This window comes from Vitis riparia, chromosome 19 (assembly GCF_004353265.1).
Source record: "Vitis riparia cultivar Riparia Gloire de Montpellier isolate 1030 chromosome 19, EGFV_Vit.rip_1.0, whole genome shotgun sequence".
In the NCBI taxonomy this organism is placed as follows: domain Eukaryota; kingdom Viridiplantae; phylum Streptophyta; class Magnoliopsida; order Vitales; family Vitaceae; genus Vitis; species Vitis riparia.
In genome coordinates, this window is record NC_048449.1 from 21,492,298 (window position 1) to 21,515,212 (window position 22,915).

The following is a 22,915-nucleotide window of genomic DNA, read 5'->3' on the forward strand; positions in this document are numbered from 1 at the left end:
GAGAGAGAGGTGGAGTTCACCATCGATCTGGTACCAGGAACAGGTCCTATGTCTAAGGCCTCATACAGGATGGCACCTGTGGAGCTTAGGAGTTAAAAGTTCAGCTTCAGGAGTTATTAGACAAGGGTTTTATCAGGCCCAATGTTTCACCTTGGGGAGCTCCTGTTCTATTTGTGAAAAAGAAAGATGGCTCAATGAGACTTTGCATTGACTATAGGGAGTTGAATAAGGTGACAGTGAGGAACAAGTATCCCCTTCCTCGGATTGATGATTTGTTTGATCAGCTACAAGGTGCTTGTGTGTTCTCTAAGATTGATCTTCGTCTGGTTATCATCAGTTAAGGGTTTAAAAGTGAAGATGTACCCAAGACTGCTTTTCGAACTAGATACGGGCATTATGAGTTTTTGGTTATGCCTTTTGGTTTTACTAATGCACCTGCTGCTTTTATGGACTTAATGAATAGGGTATTCAAGCCCTATTTAGATCAGTTTGTGGTGGTTTTTATAGATGACATCTTGGTATACTCAAGAAGTAGAGAGGAGCATGAGGGCCATTTGAGTATTGTATTACAAACCCTCAGAGATAAGCAGTTGTATGCTAAACTGAAGAAGTGTAAGTTTTGGTTAGACCGAATTTCTTTCCTTGGACATGTGGTAACAATGATGGCATCTCAGTTGACCCTAGAAAGGTAGATGCTGTAAGCTAATTGGAGAAGACCTAGTACTGTGACTGAGATTCGAAGTTTCTTGGGACTTGCTGGTTACTATAGGCGGTTTATAGAAGGGTTCTCTAAGATTGCCCTACCTTTAACTAAGTTGACACAGAAAGGAGTTAAGTTTGAGTGGTCTGATGATTGTGAATGTAGCTTCCAAGAGTTGAAGAATAGATTAGTGTCAGCTCCTATTTTGACTACCCCTTCAGGTTCAGGAGGATTTGTGGTGTATAGTGATGCCTCTCATCAGGGTTTGGGTTGTGTTCTTATGCAGCATGGGAGAGTTGTAGCTTATGCTTCTAGACAGTTGAAGCCTTATGAAAGAAACTACCCTACTCATGATTTGGAGTTAGCTGCTGTGGTTTTTGCACTTAAGATTTGGAGACATTTTCTTTTTGGTGAAACTTGTGAGATATTCACAGATCATAAGAGTTTGGAGTATCTATTTTCCCAAAAGGAGTTGAACATGAGACAGAGAAGATGGATAGAACTACTTAAGGACTATGATTGTATTATTCAGTATCATCCTGGGAAGGCGAATGTTGTAGCTGATGCTTGAGTAGGAAGTCAGTTGGTTCTCTAGCAGCTATTAGAGGCTGTCAAAGGCAGTTACTTGAAGAGTTGAGGAGACTACAAGTCCACTTTCGAGTCATGGGCTTAGGAGCACTTGTAGCAAATTTCAAAGTACAACCAGACTTAGTTGGGAGAATTAAGACCCTACAAAAGAATGATTCCCAATTAGTGCAAGTTATGGAGGAAGTTAAGAGGGGCAGTAAGCCTGATTTTGAGATTTGAGACTAGACTTTGTGTCAATGGATTCTTTAAGTTGCAAATATTTGGACAATGGATTTTGGATAGTGGATGTTTTTAGTTTTGAAATTGAATTTTGAGGATTTTAGATTGGTTCCGCTACTCTGAACAGGTACTTGGTAATTGGTAACTTCCGATTACAAGATAAGTGTTTGGGTTAAGTTACACTGTAAGCCTTCGGGTTTGAAGTGTGAAATGACCATCACGCCCTTGGAGTGGGTCTTGGGGCGTGATAGAGTGGTATCAGAGCCGATCCCCGACCCCGATGTGAGGGTTTGTTTGGCTTTGTCTGTTTGGCCCCCGCAATCCCATGGGACACAACGCAGACGTTGTGTCTGCATAGTGGGGTATTTGTGATGTCCCACATCGATAGGGGAAGAAGTTCCTGGCGCTATATATGTAGAGCTCCTCTTAACCAAGTAGACGCATTTTAAAGCCGTGAGGGCCCCTTGGCCAAAGCGGACAATATTTACATGGTTGGGAGCAGGTCGTTACACAGGGTCTAACCGTTTTTTTAACTTTGATGGAACTTTAGGCTAGTTTGTTTTCAGAATTTGAAGAAAAATATGAGAAAAAATAAAAATACATTGCTATGTTTGGTTCGTGGAAAATGTGAGGGAAAGAAAATAAAGAGGAGAAGTGGAAGAAATGAAAAGTAGAGAAAAATAAAATAGATTCAAAGTCATGAATAAATTATTTTTATATCTTTTCTCAAATACATTTCACTTATTTTCCTCCATTATATAAAGATTTATAAATTTTAATTGATTATATATATATATATATATTTGCATTTTCAATGATGAAACCAAACATGAGAAAATAATTTTCGTTAACATTTTTTTTTTTCTTAATACTTTCCAATGACCAAACATAGTAGAAGAAAAAGTAAAACGAAAGGAAAAAAAAATTTAATATCAATAAATTATGTTTATACACTACTTTAAACTCATTTTATTTTTTCTAACTCTTTTATATAAAAATTAAATAAATTAAAATTCATAATTTTTTTAACTAATTTTAATTATGGTTGATTTTTTTTTTCCTTTTTTTATACTTTTCATAACAAAACCAAATAGTAGAATTAATCTAGCCTTAAATCTGACATTGGCATCAGGAGGAAAACAAGGTTTGTTACAATGGTAGAAAGGTTAAGGTTGCAAAGGCAGAGAGCTACTTAGACAAAATTACATAAAATACTCTAACAAGGTTTGGAGCTTTAAGTTGGGCATTGGCCGTGAATGGAGGAACTTCATTATACCCCTTATGGTTGGAATTTTAAATTTTTTCTGTGTTTGCATAGCTATAATCATTTTTTTTTTAACCAAAGATTTCTCAGGACTTTCAATATCTCAATATCTCCTTATTAAACAATCCTCTTTCAACCACAACACAAATTAAGAGAAAATCAGCACCACTTTTGGAACTACTTCACCTCATGTCTCTCAATGTCCCCTACCACTTTGGAACATCATACCTGAGAAAACGATACTAAACCTACTGGATTCTTTGCTTGGAAAGACTCCTTGTATTTGAGGTGCCATGCCCCAAAATCCACTCCAAAGGCTCAAAGTGAAAATGACACAAACATTCATATTATAACTGGAAATTTACTAATTGCCAAATTCCTATTCAGAGTAGTATGATAAAATTCTAAAATCTCCAAGTATCAACTTTAAAAAAAAAAACCAATACATTAACCAAAGTGTTATTGTCCAAATAACTCTAAACTCAAAATAATTCAAACGAGCATTAAGTTTTAACATCTAAACAATGTCCAAAATAAAGAGAGTTTAAACAAATGTCCTAATAAAGTCAAATTTCCTCCTAACAGTCACTCATCGGCCGAACTGAGATTACCTGAAAGATTATCAACAAAAGGGTGAGCTCAAAGCTCAATAAGGAACATTAATATAGTTTTATGGATTAAATATTTTCAATCATGCTTGCAAATAAGAGATATAACATATATTTATTTTCATAAAAACTTTTGAGTTCAAAATACTAATACATTTAAACTTTTTAACAAAACTTTCTCATATCCATTTCAAAACAATTTTTCATCAAAACCAAATCGAATACATTCAAAATATCTTCACTCTGGTTATCGTATGACAAATGGTGCCCAATTAGGTGGGACTTCACAATTAAGTAACTAGTTTCAAATTTGTTCCATTTAAGGTAAACAAAACCAAATGTCAACAATTATAACCGTTGACTAAGGCCATATAATATAAACTATTATAACCTGTTAATTAGGCTGAATATGTCAACAATTATAACCCGTTGACTAGGGCCACAAAAATGTCAACAATTATATATCATTGACTAGGGTCATAGGAACTAGAGTCAAACACTTTATTTCATTAATTCAAAATTGCAAAACAAAATATCATATCTCCAAAAATTTCATTTTTCATTAACAAAGAAAATTCTCAAATATATTTTCTATACAAAACACATATTTGATCCATGAGTAAAGATAAAAATAATATTTTTACACATTTTAAAATACAATATAAAAAGAAAATTATTTTCTTTTATAAAATCTGCATTAATTTCCCTTACCTTGAAGAAGCGTTAAAAAAACTTGAAGTATTTAGCTTGACGAATTTACTTGTCACCTGAAAAATTGATCTTCAAACCCTAAACCTCCAAATCTTCAGCCCTATTCTCTTTATCTTTTTTATCTCTGTGTAAAAAGGTTTTTTGAATAGAAAGGTAGGAAAAATCTAATTTATATTTAGGGATTTTAAATACAAAAAGACTTTTTTACCCTTATTAAATTACTTTAATTAATTAATAATTTTCAAATTATGATTTTACCCCTAAATTGGGTTTGGGGCATTACATGAGGAATCAACATAGTCAGCATTCAGGGCTCAAGTATTCTTTTCATTTTAGGCTTTTAGAGTAACAAACCCATGGTGTGCTAGTAAATGGAAAAATAGTAGGTGATTACACTGTACTATAGAGACAACATAAAATGAACAAAAAAGTTAAATAAAAAAAATTCAATTTAAATGTAAAGCACTTGGAATATTGGGCTCAATATTAGAAAATTAAAAAAATTGTAAGGAAAAATGAACTCATTAAAGATTACATACAAACAAGTACAAAAAGGACACAAAAAATAACCATCATTGAAGTACCACTCCAAAGATACATTAATCCACAATAAGTATGGAAAAAAAAACTGGTAAACTAGAATTGTAACTGTAAAGACATGAAGTCATCTATTAATGTTTAGAAAACAAATACACTTGAGGAAGATTTAGAAGCCATGAGTGCTATTATTTCATGTTTGGGTTTGAACTAAAGCTTCAACAATCACCCATGATAGCAATGATAGAGAATTTTGAATCCACCATTCCTTTATCAATCAACCATCCTCTTAATTCGTACATTCCCTTTTTTACTTTCCATGTTTCAGTAATGCGTTTTAAGGCTTTGAAATATGAGACTGTCTGTTGCTTCCAAGTGTAAGAGATTAACACTTTCATCTTCACTCTTCATTATGAGAAATCACTCTCATATAGGCAACACCTTTCAGCAAGGAAAATCAATGATATCTGTTAGCCCTAATAAAAAGGACAAAACAATCTCTAAGAAACATAAAAAAATAAAAAATAAAAAAAAATTGATAGAATAGTACTCTTTAGCCATCTTCAACATAAAAATCAGCATCTTTCCCATATCTCATTAACTTTGGGATATACATGAAATCATTTATATAAACAACCTGTCATAGTAAATATATCTTAGTAGATTATGAACCATGTCTTTTTTAAAATTCTTATATTAAAAGACTGGTATAAAAAGAATCATAAGAATGTCTATCATGAAGCCAATAGTAAGCATCAATCAAAAGTATAGAAAGGTTACCATCCATATGTTGTGAAAACGATCAACCATATCCACCTTCATATCAAGCACTGAAGTGGTTTATTTCTCCTATAAAAAAAAAAAGAATTTATTATCATTTGAAATTCACCACAAAAAAAGAAAGAAAAAAGAAAAACGCTAGGCTTCACTAGTATTTCTGAATAGTTTAAACCTTCAAACTAATGATTTATAGCTTCAACTAATATCATCAAAGCATGCCAATGAAAAGATAACTATGCTTATAAAAGTTTAGTTAAATCTGGAATCAAAATTCTAATTCGAACATTTATAGGAAAATTGTCAAATTAATTATATTAAAGGTCTTGAGTAGCCTATATTTTAGGCCTTTAGGGATAAAAAGCATAGAACAAACTCTAGAAAATATAAAATAAATTGATGGAACCATACTCTTCGATAATCTTCAACATAAAAATCAGCATCTTCCCTTCTCTCATTAATATTAGGATATAAATGAACTTCATTATATAAGCAATCTGTCGAATAAATATATCTTATTAGACTACAAGCCACGCCATTTTTAAAATTCTTATATTAAAATAATAGTACGAAAAGAATCATAAGAACAACATATGTCATGAAGTAAATAGTAAGCATCAATCAAAAGTATAGAAAGATTACCATCCATATATTGTGAAAACTATCAACCATAACCACTTTCAAATCAAGCAATGAAGTGGTTTATTTCTCCTATAAAAAAGAAAAGAATTTATCATTTGAAATTCACCACCCAAAAAAAAAAAAAAAAACCTTGGCATCATTAGTATTTCTAAATAGTTGAAACCTTCAAACTAGTGATTTATAGCTTCAACTAATATCATCAAAGCATGTCAAGGAAAGGATAACTATGCTTATAAATGTTTAGTTAAATTTAGAATCAAAATTCTAATTCGAACATTTATAGGAAAAATTTCTAATTAATTATATTAAAAGTCTTGAGTAATCTAACTTTTAGGCCTTTAGGGATAAAAAGCATAGAAATGATCTCTAGAAAAGATAAAATAAATTGATAGAACCATACTCTTCCATGATCTTCAACATAAAAATCAACATCTTCCCTTCTCTCGTTAATATTGGAATATAAATGAACTTCACTATATAAGCAACCTGTAGAATAAATATATCTTATTAGAAAGTCTTGTCGTTTTAAAAATTCTTATATTAGAAGAATGATATAAAAGAGCCATAAGAACAACGTCTATCATAAAGCCAATAGTAAGCATCAATCAAAAGTATAGAAAGGTTACCATCCATAGATTATGAAAACAATCAACCCTACCTACTTTCATATCAAACACTAAAGTAGAAAAAAAAAAAAAAAAAAAAAGATAAGCTTCAGTAGTATTTATTAATAGTTGAAACCTTCAAACTAATGATTTATAAGTTTAAGTAATATCATCAAAGCATGTCAAGAAAAGGATAAATATATATGCCTATAAATGTTTACTTAAATCTATAATCAAAATTCTAACTTGAACATTTATGGGAAAACTATCAAATTAATTATATGAAAAGTCTAGAGTAGCATATCTCTTAGGCCCTTAGAAATAAAAAGGATAGAACAATCTCTAGGAAACATAAAATAAATTGATAGAACCATACTCTTCGGCGATCTTCAACATAAAATCAACATCTTTCCTTTATCTCATTAACTGAGATATAAATGAACTTCATTTATATAAGCAACCTGTCGAATAAATATATCTTATTAGACTATGAGGCATGTCTTCTTTAAAATTCTAATATCAAAAGAATGTCATAAAAAGAACCATAAGAACAATGTCTATCATGAAGCCAATAGTAAGCATCAATCAAAAGTATAGAAAGGTTACCATCCATATATTGTGAAATTGATCAACCCTACCCACTTTCATATTAAACACTGAAGTGGTTTAGTTTTCCTATAAAAAAATAAAAAATAAAAAGAATTTATCATTTGAAATTCCACAAAAAATAAATAAATAATGAAACTAGACTTCAATAGTATTTCTCAATAGTTGAAACCTTCAACCTAATGATTTATAGGTTCAACTAATATAATTAGAGCATGCCAAGAAAAGTATAACACGCCTATAAACATATCTTTTAGGTCGTTAGAAATAAAAAGGACAAAACAATCTTTAGGAAACATAAAATAAATTGATAGAACCATACTCTTCAACGATTTTCAATATAAAATTAGCATATTTTCTTTCTTTCATTAACTTTGAGACATAAATGAACTTCATTTATATAAGCAACATATGGAGTAAATATATCTTATTAGACTATGAGACATGTTTTCTTTAAAATTCGTATATTAGAAGAATGGTATAAAAAGAACTATAAGAACAACTTTTATCATGAAGCCAATAGTAAGCATTAATCAATAGTATAGAAAGGTTACCATCCATATATTGTGAAAGTGATCAGCCCTACCCATTTTCATATCAAAGATTTGAAGTGGTTTAGTTTTCCTAAATACTAAAGAAAAAAATAGAAAAAAAAAAGTATTTGTCATATGAAATTCATCACACAAAAAAAAAATATATATATATATATATGAAAAAGGCTAGGCTTCAATGGTAGTTCTCAATAGTTAAAACCTTCAAACTAGTGATTTATAGGTTCAACTAATATGATCAAAGCATCCAAAGAAAAGGATAACTATGCCTATAAAAGTTTTGTTAAATCTAGAATCAAAATTCTAATTTGAACATTTATAGTCAAATTGTCAAATTAATTATTTGAAAAGTCTTGAGTAGCATATCTATTATGCCTTTAGAAATAAAAAGGACAGAACAATCTCTAGGAAACATAAAATAAATTGATAAAACCACACTCTTTAATGATCTTCAACATAAAATCAACATCTTTCCCTTTTCTCGTTAACTTTGGGATATAAATGAACTTCATTTATATAAGCAACTTGTCGAATTAATGTACCTTATTGGACTATAAGCCATGTTTTTTTTTTATTTTTAATTTCTTATATCAAAAGAATGGTATGAAAGGAAGTATTAAGAACAATGTCTATCATAAAGCTAATTGTGAGCATCAGTCAAAAGTATAGAAAGGTTACAATCCACATATTGTGAAAACAGTTAACCCTACCCACTTTCATATCAAACACTAAAGTGGTTTATTTTTCCTATAAAAAAGAAAAGAATTTATCTTTTGAAATTCATGACCAAAAAAAAAAAAAAAAAAAGCTAACCTTCATTAATAGTATTTCTCAATAGTCGAAACCTTCAAACTAATGATTTATGGTTCAACTAATATCATCAAAGCATGCCAAGAAAATGATGACTATACCTAAAATGTTTAGTTAGATCTAGAATCAAAATTCTAATTCAAATATTTATAGTAAAATTGTCAAATTGATTATATTAAAAGTCTTGAGTAGCATCATAAGAAATTTTACATATAAGAAATATTAAATGCACGATTAGAGACATCGTTTTGTGTAGATTGTTTAAATGTAGACATAGTGGCATGGATATCAACCCGAGGAAATGATAACAATAATAAGTGTTTGCTATATTTGTCACTTGCTTTGAGAGTGATACTCCCCCGTGACATATCTTAAAGTTTGTCAAAACTATTGAGTATCTTCAAGAATGGGAAAAATCCTACTATTGACTACCTTCAATAGAAATAAAGAAGAAAAGAACACTCATTAATATTTTTTGTGCACTCTAGATCACTCAGATTGCTAAGCTTGAGAAGCTTGGAAGAAGGGTATTGACTAAACTGTTATACCAATTTATATAGAACTTGAGAATCAACGGATCAACACTGCAAATAAAGTATACTTTTTTTAACAGACTAGTTGAGAAATGACACACAATAAAGAAGATCAAAAGTAGAAAAAGAGTAGAAATTATAAACTTAAACCATGAAGTTTATAGTGAACAGTACCAAAAAATAAGAGAGTATAAATCACAAATGCAATTAAGCTAAACTTTTCCATAGGTGTCACCCATTCATAATTTGTCAACATTTGCCTTTGCAATACTAAACAATGCTTAACCAAGACTAATCATTGTGCCTTTAGTATTGGCATTGATAGCAAATAAATTTGCAAAAAAAATAATTGATTCATCCAAGTATTTTTATATTTAGTATCTAATTATTTCAAGTAATATGTTATAGAGCATTAACAATTGATTTCTTTTACTAAAAATCAAAGGAGACTATCTTAACTCCTAAGTGTATCCACTCATGTATGCATGTCCTGCCTACAAGGCTTGGTTGGTCTTTATTAGAACAAGAAAACAATTTTAACATGATGACTATAAAAACAATAAAGCACAAAGTTAACAAAAATGGTAATTATGATTGGTATTGCAAACATGAAATACTTAAAGGAAGGAAAACTTGAATTAAAGCAAGCATGAGCCCTTTAAGCATCAGTCCTTCCTTACCTATTAATATAAAGAGATCATGAAGCAAACAAAAGTGTCAACTTAAGAAAATTATGATGATTAATTTAGAACACATTAGTGAGGTAGGATGTCAAACCATTTTAAAATGAACTATTTTTTCCATTTCAAATTTAATGCACAACTCAACTAATTTCCCTAAAAATATTAAAGATAATTAAGAAACTATTATTTAAAATGCACTAAAAAAAAAGATGAATTTGGGCTTCAATAGTACTGCTTGAGAGTTGAAACCTATAAACAAATGCCATTCATCTGAATATGGCTTGCGTTTTCTTTGGAGAGAGGTACCTAGTGTAAAAAGAGATAGAAATCATTACCATCTCATGTTCTAAAGGAGAAGATGAACAAAGAAAAATATATTGGTGTCCTGATTTATAAACACATAAAATCCTCATATACAAGACACTTGAGGATAAACCCACTTGTGAACATTGATTTGAAATATGTGTCATGATGTTAAAGTTTTATTGTTCCACTATCTATAATGTAGAGTTTGCCAACTATCAAGTGACAAGTGGCAAGGTTGCTGACTAAGCTCAACTAACAAACAGTAAAACTTGTTGACCTGGGTAGGAAATAACGACTATCTTGGGAGTATTGTTAGTTAGTTCGAGGTTTTGACTGTTATATAAAGTGCAAACTCGAGAAAACTTGATTAGAGCATTCAATTGTACAGAATAGAGAGCAAGAAAGGAAGAGAGTTTTTCAAATCCATAACCATAGGTCTATTTTGGTTTTTTTATATAGAAAGAAATAGAGGTGAGGAGGGTTCTTGGGAAAAACTGTAATCTCTTTGTTTTTTATTCTTATGTAAACTCTTATTGGTACAATTTAATAAAGGCTTTAGGAACTCGATGTGGATGTAGATCAAGTTGATCGAACCATAATAATTCTCTTGTGTTATTGATCTTAGTTGATTGTGTGTAAGCTGTTTGATTTTATTCCTAAGAGAAGTTCTTTGTAAACTAGTAGTCTCTTTCTGGTTTAGTTTTTGCTTTAACAGTCCCTAGTTCAAGGTTGGTTTCCAACAATTGGTATCGAAGCCTTTGGGTTATAATGGAGACTACAAAGTTCGATGTAGAAAAGTTTACAGGCAAAAATGTTTTCGGGTTATAGAGACTAAAGATGAGGGCATTGCTCGTTCAACAGGGGCTCCAAGATGCCTTACTTCGAGAGAAAAACCTGCCCAGTACCATGCAAGAAAAAGATAAGACAGAACTGTTGGAGAAAGCTCACAGTTCCATCATTCTTTCTTTGGGTGATATTATACTGAGAAAGGTGGCCAAAACAAAGTCTGCAGTTAAGTTGTGGCTCAAACTAGAGAGCCTATACATGACCAAGTCATTAGCAAACCGATTACATAAGAAGATCAAGTTATAGACATTCAAGATGACCCCAGGTATGTCAATTGAAGAGCATCTTGATCACTTCAATAAGATAATCTTGGTTTGGAAAATATAGATATCACAATATCAGATGGAGATAAAGCAATTTTGTTACTGACTTCTTTAGATGCATCTACACTAACTTGAAAGAGGTTATAATGTATAGGAGAGACAGCCTGACCTTTGATGAGGTGAAGTCCATCTTGCATGCTAGAGAATTATAAAAACTAGAAGAATAAAAGGATGAGTCGGGTAAGGGTTTTAACATCAGGGGCAAATCTGATAAACGAGAAAAAAAATGGCAAGAATTCAAGGGCTAGATCAAAATCTAAGACCAAGAGTTCAAGTGTTTTATCTGTCACAAGGAATGGCACTTTAAGAAGGATTGCCTAGCTAGGAGACAAAACACAGTCAAGAAAACCATGAATGAGGGTGATACTGCTGTGATTTTGGATGGATAGGACATTGTTGAGGTGCTGAATGTGGCAGAGGTGGACTTGGGCAAAGAGTGGATAATTGATTCAAGGTGCTCTTTTCACATGTGTCCTATCAAAGCTTGGTTTGAAGACTTTAAATAAGCTGATGGAGGTCATGTCCTACTGGGCAATAATAAACATTGCAAGATTCTTGGTACTGGTACAGTCATGATCAAGCACTATGATGGCATTGAAAGAGTTCTTGAAGATGTCAGATATATACCTGAGTTAAAAAGGAACTTATCTCAATTGGAATGTTGGACAAGTTAGGATATACATTCAAGTCAGAACCTGACTCTTTGAGAGTGGCTAGAGACTCACTTACTGTCATGAAAGGGACAATTAAAAATGAGTTGTATACCCTTATAGGCCAAACTGTGATAGACAATGCTTCTACTGTGCTAAAGAAGGATGTGGGGACAACCAAGCTGTGGCACCAAAGGCTTGGTCACATCAGCCATAGGGGACTACAAGAGCTATAAAAGTAAGGGGTGTTGGGAAACTACAAGCTGACAGATTTGTCTTTTTATGAACACTACGTGTTTGGCAAGGTTATAAGGGTTAAGTTTGCCAAAGCAGTACATGAAACACAAAACCAACTGGACTATATACATTTTGACTTGTGGGGACCATCAAAGGTACCGTTGTTAGGTGGAACAAGGTACTTCTTAACTCTTATTGATGATTACTCTAGGAAAGCGTGGATTTGTTTTCTTAAAAATAAAAGTGACACCTTCCTAAAGTTCAAAGAGTGGAAAATTCTGGTTGAAACTCAAGTAGGCAAAAAAGTGAAGAAGTTGAGAAGAGATAATGGGCTCGAGTTCCTATCAAATGTTTTTAATTCATTTTTTCAAAAAGAAGGCCTACACATAGAACTATCAGATATACACCTCAAAAAAATGGCCTTGCTAAGCACATGAATAGGACCATTTTGGAGAGGGTGAGATATATGCTGTCATGTTTAAGGTTGTCAAAGGTTTTTTGGGCTGAGGCTGTAGAAACAACTGTCCATTTGATCAATAGGAGCCCATCATTAGCATTACAATTCAAAACCCCTCAAGAAAAGTGAACTGGGAAAGCTGCATATTATCAATATCTCAAAGTTTTTTTATGCACAGCTTATGTACAGACCAAAATAGATAAGTTAGAACCACAAGCTATTAAGTGTATTTTCTTGGGGTATCCGAAGGGAGTTAGAGGTTACAAGTTGTGGATAGAAACACAAGGCAAATGGAAGTGTATAATCAATAGAGATGTAACTTTTAATGAGCAAGGTATGCCAAAACAGACTCCAGCCAAATATGTGAAAGGGTTAGATGAGTTACAGTTTGAGGTAGAGCATGAGACTTTGCAACCTGAAAAGTCTACAAAGACTTCATCAAAGATAGTTCAAGAAGAAGTAGTACAGGAAAGACATGATGAACCAACTCAAGGGTTGTAATCCTATAGTCTGGAAAGAGACAAATAGAAAAGACAAGTCAAACCTCCCAAGAGGCATGGCCAAGTTGAGATGACAACATTTGCATTGAGTATAGCTGAAGAAATAGTGGATATGGAGCTAAAAACGTACCAAGAAGCCATCAACAACAATGAGGCTCATTAATGGGTAAAAACTATACAAGAGGAGATTGATTTCTTGAGGAAAAATGAGACTTGGGAATTGGTTGCTAAACCTAAGAACCGAAAGCTAGTAGGCTCCAAGTGGGTTTTCAAAAGAAAGCAATGGACACTAGGGGAAGAGACTCTAAGGTACAAGGCAAGGTTGTTGGCTAAGGGGTTTTCACAAAAGGAGGGTGTTGACTACAATGAGATATTTTCTTCTGTAGTCAAACACAGTTCAATCATATTGCTACTGGCTTTTGTAGCTTATGAAGACTTGGAGTTGGATCAACTGGATGTGAAGACAACATTCTTGCATGGAGAGCTTGATGAGTTGATTTATATGCAACAACCCGAAGGTTTTGGGGAAGGAATCAAGGATGGTCAGGTATGTTTACTTAAGAAATCCCTTTATAGCCTAAAGCAATCACCTAGGCAATGGTATAAGAGATTTGATAAGTACATGCTAGATATTGGTTTCAATCAGAGCAACCATGATGGATGTGTATATTTTAAGCTAACTGAAGGCAGCATGGTATATCGTTTATTATATGTGGATGACATACTAGTGGCATTTAAGGAGAGAAAACACTTGGAGCAAGTCAAAGAGATGCTTAAGGCTGAATTTGAAATGAAATATCTTGGTTCAACCAAGAGGATTTTGGGAATGGAGATAGAAAGAGACAAGAGCAAGATGGTACTTAGGCTATCTCAAAAGTCATACATCTCAAAGGTACTAAGAAAATTTGAGATGAATAATGTAAAGACAATGAGTACTCCTCTAGGACAACATTTTAGACTTTCCATAACACAAGCACCCGAGACTCATGAAGAGAAAAGGTTTATGGAAAGGATATCTTATGCTAGCATGGTGGGCAGTGTGATGTACACTACGGTGTGTTCTTGGCCTGATCTTACATATGTTGTTAGCATGATAAGTAGATACATGAGCTGCCTTGGAAAGCCACATTGGCAAGTAGTAAAGTGGTTTTTTCAATACTTAGTTGGTCCTAGAAGCTTGGGGTTGATTTCTGGAGGTAATAGTTAGTTGGGAACTTAATTACAAGGGTTTGTAGATGTCAATTATGCTGGGAACATTGACACCAGAAAGTCTCTTACTGGGTCACAATGTTTGGAGGAGTAGTGAGCTGGAAGGCCAACCTTCAGTCACTGGTAGCTCTCTCAACCACTGAAGCTGAATACATGGCAATGACAGAGGCTGTGAAGGAGACAATTTGGCTGAAGGGTATTATAGAAGAATTGGCTATGTATAAAAGTAAAGTTATTGTATATTGTGATAACCAAAGTGCAATCCATTTAGCTAAGAATCAATCATTCCATGAAAAGTCCAAACATATTGATGTAATACTACACTTTGTGAGATATATCATTGTTGCAGGAGATATTGGAGTTAGAAAAATTTCTACTAAAGACAATCCATCCGACAGGTTGACTACGTCTCTAAATGTGACTAAGTTCAAATATTGTTTGAATTTGGTTAACATGGGAGACTGTTGAAGACTTCCCATTAAGGAATGTATTGAGACCTGAAGGTAGTTCAGACACTTGTCAACTTAATAGGTTGTCAAGGTGGAGTTTTGTAAAGTTTGCCAACTATCAAGTGACAAGTGGCAAGGCTACTAACTAATCTCAACTAACAAACAGTAAAGCTTGTTGACCTAGGTAGGAAATAACGGTTATCTTGGGAGTATTGTTAGTTAGTTAAAGGTTTGACTATTATATAAAGTGTAGACTTGAGAAAACTTGATAAGAGCATTCAATTGTATAGAATAGAGAGCAAGAAAGGAAGAGAGCTTTGCAAATCCATAACCATAGGTCTGTTTCGGTTTTCTTGTATAGAAAGAAATAGAGGTGATGAGGGTTCTTGGGAAAAGTTGTAATCTCTTTGTTTTTTATTCTTGTGTAAACTTTGATTGGTACAGTTTAATAAAGGCTTCAGGAACTCAATGTGGATGTAGATCAAGTTGATCGAACTACAATAATTCTCTTGTGTTCTTGATCTTAGTTGATTGTGTGTAAGCTATTTGATTTTATTCCTAAGAGAAGTTCTTTGTGAACTGGTAGTCTCTTTCTAGTTGAGTTTTTGCTCTAGCAGTCCCTAGTTCAAGGCTGGTTTTTCCAACATATAATAATCAAAAGATAAAAAGTAAACAGAGTGTAACAATTGATCGTTAAGTAATAAAACACAAAGAGAAATGAGGAAGAGGTTGGAATTGTAAACTTGAATATTAAAGAGTGTAGTAATGATCAAACCTGAATTGAGACCAGAAATCCTTTATGTACTGACCATTTAGTAAATAGGAATCTAAGACATGAGAAATTGTTAGCCCAATTTGAAACCTATTTCATTTTGGCTTCAGTGTTCATAGTTATTTTAAGCTAGGGTGGTAGATGATTGTAGGCAGTGGATTCAAACATACAAGCAACATTTTCAGAAAAATTAGTGACATCATCATCACTAGTATCCAACAAAACTATTTCTTCTTGCAGCAAAAATTCTATCTTCTTAGGACAGTACATGCTCAGTTCCCTAACACATGTAAATTTCCACATTCATAAACATATACAATCCCGATATTGAGATTTTCACAAATAAATTATGGCATGTTTGTACGTACTTCCGTAAACTTAAAATATTGGTCAAATGAAAATTAATCAAAACTTATGCAAATGTTAAAATTCTAAAAAAATTATATAAGAATTAATAATGGACATTTTGAGGTTACTTTATTAAAGAAATTAATATATGTGTGATAGAATTTGTGATATATCCAATAATAATATTCAAAATTTAAAAATACATTTTATGGAGATTAATCTAATTCGAATGTATTCAATAAAATAAGAGAAATTATGATACATCTGTAATTATTTTTTATTTTAAAATGTTGATAATTTTATTTATAAATTTATGTTTATTTTATATTTAATTATTATAAAAAGTATATATGATAATTAAAATTAGTTTATTTATAATAATTTTATTAATTAATTTATAATATGTATAAATATATATTAATTTATGCATATATAATTTTAATATGTATTTATATATAGATAATATTTATAATATAAATAGATAAGCACAGAATATTTACACTTATGAATCTATATAATGTTCATTTAAAAATATATAAATAAATGTACTCATTACTGACAAAATATAAAGTTGGTGGCATAGTCACTCCTCTACAAATTCAAGTTATTTTTCATTTCATCATTAATGCAATTCCATAACTATTGAAGCGCAGCGAGCACGCTAGGCTAGGCTAGGCTTAAAGAGCAAGAAGAGTTGGGCCCAATTTTTGAGAGTATAAGGTGAATATAAGGAAATATTGGGCGGTCGAGATTTCGGAGAGTATAAGGTGAGTAGTGGTTGCCTCAATACACGATATATCATCGATTAATTGCAATATTTTAAACCTTGGTTGGAAAAGATAATGACATGAGATTAAAAGCAAAGTGAAAGATAGAAGCATTAACCTAAATAACAAAAATGTATTATGCATGAGACACAAAATGAAGAGAGGTTAGCTCAAGGAGTTTGACTAAAATTTGGTTGATCTTCACCATTATTCCTTTTAGATTGGCCTGGAAGATTTAATAAGCTAAGCACTTCACAATCATGGAAAATTAAAGATAGGACAAATTGTCTATATAAATTAAGCTCTTGTGCTATGTCTCATATATGTCTTATAATCTCCATGTTGATAAGAATCATATTATCAAACTCTTACAAATTTATAAGAGTACCAAATCTTATAATGTGCTAAATCCCATATGGTAGCTAATGATATTTTTTATTTATAATTCCTATACTTTAAGTGTTAAAATATATAATGTTATATTCGTTTGTATGTTTTATTAAGAGTAGCTATGTGCATTCTTTCTATCTCATAAATTATGAAGTTGAAAATATCTCTCTTTAAATTATGTGACATTAATACTTCTATTACTACTTTCATTTATAATTTTTTGTGTTATTGATAATTTCCACACTTTTTAAAATCTTAAGATCAAAATTTTGTAAATTTTTTTTCTACTTTTGTTAATATCAATATTTCGTTCTTTGTTTACATCTCTAATATAGAAAACAGTCAACATGTTTTAGGCAACTTATATCCCTTCTCAGCCATATGAGTTTCTGATATTATTCAAACTAGTAAAAGAACCACACCTAAAACTTAATGGGTTCCTCAAGAACCTTAAAACCTATTTGGTAGGAAAAATAAGAACAAATTTTCCCAAGATATTTGCACCATCATTCCCCTAGTAGTAGGTTAACACCAATTAAATTTGTGATAAATTATGTAATATAAGCTAGCGTTCCCACAAATTCTTGGAATGTAAAACATAAAGTAAAATGATTATTTTTGGTCCATAACATTAGAAATTGTTTTGAAGATGCAAAATTTTCAGACTTCCTACATATGCTGATAAAATATATAGGGTGTAGATATAAATAACAAAGCGATCTTTTGCTTCATGTGCTATATATTGCATGCCAGAATTATGAAAGTAGAAATATAATGAGTGCATATTGATTGAAAAATAATTAAAAAAAACGAGGCTATAAAGAATAAGAAGAATGGTTGGGATCTTAGACCTGAAATGACTTTATGTATTGGTAGAATTTTCACAAAAATATAAATTTCTGAGACATAAGCGATATTGGGTCACAAGTTCCTTCTGGCATGTTTCCAATAGACATAGATAAGTGTAGATTTTGAGTTTCTGGAAAGGAAAGCATCTCATCCTGCAGTGACATCAATTCAGAGAAAGAATGAACTTGAAGCTCTATGAGTGAATTGATAGTAGCATTGCCAAAGCAGAACAGTTGTCAATTGAGAGAGTTTGGAGGGTTATAACATGTTGAAGCACCTCATTTGGGAGAGATATTACCATTATTGTTTGTGTGCTCCAAAGCATTCTAATCCCAGATCTTAAGAAACTCAAGTGAAGGCAGGTAACTAGTTTGTTTGGTAAGATGTGCAACTCACTCAAATTGTTGGTGTTCTGCTGCATATGCATTTTAAAAAAATCAGAACTCTAAACAAAGTAGAACAGTTTAAACAAAACGAATGGGAAGTAATGAATTAAAGATTGCTTAACACACTTATGCACACAGTATGTGCTAATGCATATAAGAATCAGGAAAATAGAATTCTAGAAAAACTATAACACTCTCAGCACATTGTAAAATAATAATAAGAAAAATTGAAGCCATCAAAAGATGGGAAAAAGACTGCATTGGAAACCTGAAACATATTGTTGATGGCATGCTAAAATGAGAGAGAGCAGGAGTAGTTTATGAATCATCCAATCTTCACTAGTCAATATCTCAAGTAGGCCCCTTTAGTGTGGTTCTAGATTCTCTCATATAAAAATATGATCTGAAATGAGCCCCATTGCTCCAAATGCCCTTAACCATAGGATTTACCCATGGACAGGCCAACCCTTCCATATTTATGTGACACTTGTAACACAATTACAGGAATTTTAGAAATCTTAGGCCAGTTTTAACCTTTTCCTTTTGGCATGTTTACAGTAAGTATAGACAACAATGGTAGATTAGGAATTTTAGTAAAGTGCTCATAGGCAAATCCCTTCTCACCGTCATTTCAATCAAAGAAGTCAGCAATCTTAACTCTCAATTTTCAACATAGCTTAAGGCTTAAAGGGTTGTGAGACAGAGAAATTAGGCTACCTCCCCTCTGAATTTTCAGTAACTTAAGCAGAAATGAGGTGTAGTAAACACTAGAAGAGATATTAATCTATGAAAATCCTCATTTTCCAATTCATTTAGAGTTGAAACAGGTACATCAATATCCAGTTTTTGTTTGACTTGACAAGTACATCTACAATAATAGTTAACCTAATAGATTTTTCAAACATGTAGAATGCTGACATGAAGTAACAAGATCATATATATTGATTTATGGTCATCAAAGTACAAAGCACTAGTAATTGATATATTTGAAGATATGAATTTCCAAATTTACTAATCTAATAATTTTATGAAACAAGTGAAGAGCGACAAAAATTACACGACTACTTTATCCAACGACTATTGATTAACAGAACTAGACTCTTAATAGATGTTGCTCATTTGCGCAATACTTGGTTAACAATTTCTAGCCAAAACATTCAGCTACCTTCAACATAGGGAATAGTGACGAATAGGATGGCATAATAAGGAAGTCTTTTGCCTAGTTGTGTTTGGTTAGAATAATATTTTAAAAATAATTAAAACCACAGGGAAAAGACAAGAGAAGCAGTGTACAAAATTTGTGATTACATGTTTGTGACTTGTTCAATTTGATTACTGTCCTCGTAAATATGAGAATTAACAAATAATGCAGCCATCCATAGTAGGAAGATTACCTAAAATAAATATTGAAGCCAATTCAAAACTTGTTACCTTCTTGCAGTGCTTTCAAGCTTGAACAGGCTACTGTAGGGAGTGATTTCACATTGGGCCAAGGACTAATCATAAGATTCTTAAGTAAGGTGAAATATGTGACAGAATACTAAACAAATCAACCTCAGAAATTTCCTAAACTCTTAGAATGCAAAAATTAAAGTAACATAATTACTTGGTACATAGTTTCAAGCTTGAACAGGCTACTATAGGAAGTGATTTCACATTGGGCCAAGGACTAATCATAAGATTCTTAAGTAAGGTGAAATATGTGACAGAAGAGTAAACAAATCAACCTCAGAATTTTCCTAAACTCTCATAATGCAAAAATTAAAGTAACATAATTACTTGGTGCACAATGTAAGTATTTGATGAAGCACATAAATGCAAACATAAATAACAAAATTGTTATTTTCCATGCATGCTAATGCATACAAAGAATTATCAAGATAGAACTATAAATACAGCATACTGATTGTAAAATAGTAAATATGAAGCTATAAAAAATGAGAAGACATCTTGAGAGAATTCAAACCTGGAGTGGCTTTCTGTATTAGTCTCTGTAGGGTGCTAAGGGAATGCATCTCTTCTGGTAGTGATGTACTAGAGGGCAAGAATGAACTCAGAGCTCCATAGGTGCTGTAAGCCTGCCTATCCGGTCTGGTAAAGTTATCAATTGAGAGCAGTGAAGAGAGAGTCTGATGCAAGTAAGAGAAGTCTGTACCTTTGCACCAACCCTCAATAACTTTTTTCCAAGGCATGGGCAATATTCAGCCCATCCTCACCATCATCCTTATTTGCAACGGCATATAAGAAACCTTTGGGCCAATGAATAACCTCAAGTTTCTTAAACAAGGTGAAATCTGCAAAAATAGTAATCAAATCAACCCTAGCATTTTCCCAAACTCTTAGAATGCAAAACTTAAAAAGTAATATGATTGGTCCTCAATAACCATTTAATGACTTATCTAAATTGTAAATTGATTTATAGATGCAAACCTTTCAATCTTAGTGACTTTTTCAAAATTATAATTTTATCAAACAGTTTGGCAGTAAATAATAAAAATTGAAGCTATTAAAAACAAGAAGAAACATTGAATTGTAAAACTGAAATATATTGTAGATGAAATGCTTGAATTAAAGAATAGTAATCCTTCATGAATCAATCATCCATTACCGGTCAAATATCAATTCTGGAAACATTGAAGAACTGAGGAGCACGGTGATTCAAATTCAAGGCAGACAACATTTTGTAGCTCATTAAGAGATCTTTGGATGTTTATCCAATCTGATAAAGTTGCTAAACAAGAACGGTATTTTAAGAATTTCCAGAATGGTAACATTTTGAGGCCCCAGTGATGGAGAATTCAACTCAAGCTTCTGAGTCCTTGCCATTTGCATGCAAATCTCATCCCCATTATACGACAAAAGTTGTCTGCAACATTTATTCAAGGTCTCAAAGTTAATGACATATTGAATCCACTGGTGGAGATGTCCAAGCACAACCATTATCACGTTTTACAGCAAACTGAAAACAATAATATATGGAATAAAATCATTAACCTATTCCAAACATAAAATAGCAAGATCATTTCAGCAAAGAATTATAATAGTTAATTTTAACCATGAAAATACACGTCATTAGTAATTGATATCTTTAAATATATGATTTTCAAGCCAAACAAGTTCAACTAAATTGTAATACTTGATGACTAAATCATAATATCAGTGGACTTCTGTTTCTCTCTATTCTAACTCTATCAATGGCTAACACAATAATCAAGTGTATTTATCCATGTTGTGTTTTGGTTTGAGTTGATACTGTAGAAAATAGTATAAAGCATAGCAATAGACTACCATTTTGTCTATCCTAATACATACATAGAAAGTAGAGATAAGACAAGTAGTGTAGACTTTTTTTTCCTTTACATGATCCATTAATAAACAAAATTTATGATGCTGCAACCATCCCTACTGGGAGAAGGATTTCCTGAAATATATATGTCCACTGGCAGACCTGAGTTGAAAACAGAGCAAAAGTCATTTCTGCACTAGTCATCTAATAGATATGAATTTATGTGCCATGTGAAATCTTTAGGGTAACCCAAGACTTGTACCCTTTTAGCATCCTTTAGGCATTATGCCAATCATAAGCTTCTTAAGGAAGGTGAAATCTGTGACAATGGTTTGAAAATGGAAAAAAATTTCAAACTAACTGATTTGAGCAGTTTAACAGAGCAAATATAAAGAAGTGCCAAAGCAAAATGAAAACCGGGCATTTTGCATGTATGATTATAAAATTGAGAAGAAAGCTAGGGAATTTCTGACCTGAAATGACATTCTGTATAAGTTCACTCTTCAATAATGTAGGTACATGTTAATTTATGGGATATAATCAATCTTGGGTCGGTTCCCTTCAACATCTTTCTGCAAGGTTCTCACAATTGTATATATTAAGGTGTGTAAATGAGGTGAGACTTCCAGTGTGGTAATGTTGTCAAACCACAACAATTGTAAATTGAGAGATATTGAAGAGTTGAAACATGTCAATACACCAGCTTATATTTGATTACTTGTAGTCTTGTTTCTCTTTGTTGGAGATTCCTCATCCTTCTATTTGTACCTTCTTTTTATCAATATATTCCTTTGTCGTTTCCTATCAAAAAAAAAAAAAAAACATGTCAATACACCAGCTTATCTGGAAGAAATATCAAATCACATATCTTCCATATGGACAAGACTCCAACGGAGAACCAATAATAAGCATTAACTTACCGCAATATCTCTTCTCTCACTGTAGACAATAGTAGTTTCTTAAGACAAGGTAACGAAGACACTTGCAAGGATGTCTAAACTAGAAAGAAGAGGAGATGAATGCAGTTCCAAGGATGCCAACTCATCACAACTCCCTATCTCTAATTTTGAAAGAAGAGGAGGTGAAGGCAGTAGTAAGGATGTGAGCTCAGGGCATTGCGAGATCTTTAAACTAGAAAGAAGAGGAGATGAAAGCAATTCCAAGGACACCAACTCCTTACAATACTTGATATCTAATTGTGAAAGATAAGGAAATGAAGGAGGTGGTTGTGTTGGTAAGTCCCTCCATAATTCCTTCAACTTTGGCATTCAAGTAAGATTGAGTTTTTGAAGAAATGGGAAGAATG

General features: G+C 32.2%; 1 long non-coding RNA gene across 1 annotated transcript; it reads right to left on the reverse strand.

The window, feature by feature from the left end:
• Positions 1 to 5,025: 5,025 nt before the first annotated feature.
• LOC117909632 lies at positions 5,026 to 22,319 on the reverse strand. The gene is made up of 12 exons (XR_004650414.1): positions 22,083 to 22,319; positions 20,932 to 21,282; positions 20,479 to 20,617; positions 20,290 to 20,401; positions 17,940 to 18,352; positions 7,258 to 7,326; positions 7,028 to 7,112; positions 6,447 to 6,532; positions 6,047 to 6,115; positions 5,408 to 5,476; positions 5,178 to 5,264; positions 5,026 to 5,068 (listed from the first exon to the last, which is right to left on the reverse strand). It is a non-coding gene; the product is annotated as an uncharacterized LOC117909632 (long non-coding RNA).
• Between the last annotated feature and the right edge of the window lie 596 nt (positions 22,320 to 22,915).